Genomic DNA, 3,393 nt, shown 5'->3' with positions numbered 1-3,393 from the left:
GTCAAATTAAGCCGCAGGCTCCACTCCTGTGGTGCCCTTCCGTCAATTCCTTTAAGTTTCAGCTTTGCAACCATACTTCCCCCGGAGCCCAAAAGCTTTGGTTTCCCGAGAAGCGACTGAATGAGCCATAGAAGTAGCTACATCCAATTGCTAGCTGGCATCGTTTATGGTTAGAACTAGGGCGGTATCTGATCGCCTTCGAACCTCTAACTTTCGTTCTTGATTAAATGAAAACATCTTTGGCAAATGCTTTCGCTTTAGTTAGTCTTACAACGGTCTAAGAATTTCACCTCTCGCGTTGTAATACTAATGCCCCAACTGCTTCCATTAATCATTACATCTTGGTCTAAAAAACCAATGAAAGTAGAACAGATGTCCTATTTCATTATTCCATGCACAAAATATTCAGGCATTACAAGCCTGCTTTAAGCACTCTAATTTGTTCAAAGTAATTTGTATCGGCCCACAGCAACACTTGTTTAAGAGCACTGCGATGGGCTGATGTGAACGCTACTAGAGCGAACACGCCGATAATACGTCCACGCACATTTCCTAATCCGAGGACAGGAAGTAAGACAAGGTACCACTACTGTTTTACCAGTTGTTTGGTACTGCCCGTGCGGAACACAAGTTCAACTACGAACGTTTTAACCGCAACAACTTTAATATACGCTATTGGAGCTGGAATTACCGCGGCTGCTGGCACCAGACTTGCCCTCCAATTGATCCTTGTTAAAGGATTTAAAGTGTACTCATTCCAATTACAAGGCCTCGGATGTGAGTCTTGTATTGTTATTTTTCGTCACTACCTCCCCGTGCTGGGAGTGGGTAATTTACGCGCCTGCTGCCTTCCTTAGATGTGGTAGCCGTTTCTCAGGCTCCCTCTCCGGAATCGAACCCTGATTCCCCGTTACCCGTTGCAACCAAGGTAATCCAAGACATTACCTTCAATAGTTGATAGGGCAGACATTTGAAAGATCCGTCCGCCGGTACGAGACCATGCGATCAACAAATTATCCAGAGTTCAACCAGTTTAAATGTAAGAACGCCCCGAAACGCTCCCCATTGGTTTAAATCTAATAAAAGCAGAGAACCATTTTACCGGTTTCTCGTTTTAAATGCATGTATTAAGCTCTAGAATTACACAGTTATCGCAAGTAATTGTGGATACGATCTAAGAACCATAAAATGATATAATGAGCCTTTTGCCGGTTTCACTTTTAGTTTTCGTTTGTACTTAGACATGCATGGCTTAATCTTTTGAGACAAGATATAAATACTGGCCAGGTATCAACCAGAATTTTGATTTTATTTTTATATAAACTGGATATGAATGTTACTCATACACCAGCTACCAATATTTTATAAATAAATCATTGATTTATAATATAGGTCCACATTGCTGTGCTAGCTAGAGCACCATATGTGCACCATATATTATCAACACAATCCAATCATTTTCTTACGTCTTTTACTAACATACGAATATCGTTTAGCAATTCAAACACTGTTCTCTTAAGCAAAACATTCACTATTACAATTTAGTTCATTTCATTTGGCAATATTAACGAGAGCTTGTTTAACCGATACAGTGACCGTATAAACGGTTTTCATTGCCACACAGGAGTTATTACTCATTTCAAGTGTAAACCACAAACGACAATGAGCGCCCGCACATACTATAGCCCAGCTCTACCAATAAGAGCAAACCGTTATAGCCCCGTGCGAACTATACTGTTATAGTTCAAACGATTCTCTTTTGTGCTATAATTCGTTTCACGGACTACACTCCCCTCTTATATATGAGTGCCTCCCGGGGATAGGAACAACAGACGTGTATAAGTGGCTGACATTTTATTGGGCACTATACACGTTTTTCGTCGAACGTCTAACACCGTTATATAAATTGGTCGATGAGATGGTAGCTATGGTGGCAGGTCGGGTGCTAACCATTGTTAATATGAATAGTGATATGTGATGAGTGTTAATGTATTCGGATTTGGCAATGTGTAATGAATGGATTTTTAGTTGTATTTTGTTTGCTAGTAAGCTGGGTATGTGTATGTTACTTGCTGTATAATGTAACTTTTGTGCCATTATGATGCTAGATTATTGACTTCGAACGAAAATGTTCAATGAACATGTGTCCAATCAAATTTTCGTTGGTCGCACTTGTCGTTTGCTTCGATTAGTTAATGTGCTATGGCTATCCGTTCCATTTATTTATTATTACAGTGCGTATATAGCGGTGTGGCTCCGGCTACACAAATATAATAATTTTGTTAAACAGGTCTGTGCACAGAAGCAACAAAACCGAAATTATTTTCGGTATTTCCACACACGTTTTGTGTGCATTAGATTGCTAGATTATTGATTCCGAGCGTATAAATGTTCAGTGAGTGAAATGTTGTCGACATTTATTGTGTATGGTGTCTGCATTCGTTTGTCTACTATTTAATGTGCTACGGCTATCCGTTTTCATTTATTTATTATTACGTGCGGTGTAGCGGTGTGGCTCCGGCTACACACATATAATATTTCGGTATTCCGTTCGTTCGGCACCTTACACCAAGAATTGTATATTATTGCATGAATGGGCCCGAAGCGCATTCATATGCTTTAGCACAAGCAATGTTACGGACGCTGTAGCAAGCGACAACAACGACAAACATCGAGAACTTGGAAAATAAATGTGTTTTATATAGAGTTTATTATAATTTATTATGGCAAGTGTGCGACGACGGACTTATATTTCTGTGAGAAATTTGAAAAAATATAAGTTATTGTATGAATGCGCGCCGCAGCACATTCATATTGCTTTAACAGCAGCAACGACCACAACATTTCTCCTGACGGAGTAGCAAGCACTTAGAAAATGATAATGTGTTTGTCTCATATGCTGCTTATATTGAATGCGCGCTCTCCTTTAAACACTCCACACAACACACAAGCTACAGCACTGCTTCTTCTCTTCTTCTTCTCCGTTGCACAACACACAACACACACACACCCCACATCCAACGCAACAACACAACTGTAGCTACTATTCCAAAAAAATTACATTATTATTGTACATCCAATGGAATGCAAAAAAATACATTCCATCGAACATACATCCAACATAACATTTATACTAACTACTGTCCGTACACACGTAGCGGTGGTGCAGCGCTTGTGTTGTCGTACATTATTATTGTACAACACAACACTGCACTACACTACACCACTACGGTGTCCAAACACAGTAATTTGTATACAATGTATATGTTGAACAAATCGGCAAGCGAGGGATAAGTTTCAGTGGATCGCAGTATGGCAGCTGCTCTACCATTTACAACACCCTGCCTGTTACCAAAGTCGTTTACAATTGATTTCGGGCACCAGCATCGCAAT

General features: G+C 40.0%; 1 pseudogene; it reads right to left on the bottom strand.

Moving 5' to 3' along the window:
- Window positions 1-3,271: 3,271 nt before the first annotated feature.
- LOC119070161 overlaps window positions 3,272-3,393 on the bottom strand; it is a 3,921-nt pseudogene continuing 3,799 nt past the window's right edge.

This window comes from Bradysia coprophila (genome assembly GCF_014529535.1).
Source record: "Bradysia coprophila strain Holo2 chromosome X unlocalized genomic scaffold, BU_Bcop_v1 contig_511, whole genome shotgun sequence".
Taxonomy (NCBI): Eukaryota; Metazoa; Arthropoda; class Insecta; order Diptera; family Sciaridae; genus Bradysia; species Bradysia coprophila.
This window is presented reverse-complemented; position numbering and strand designations above follow the sequence as displayed.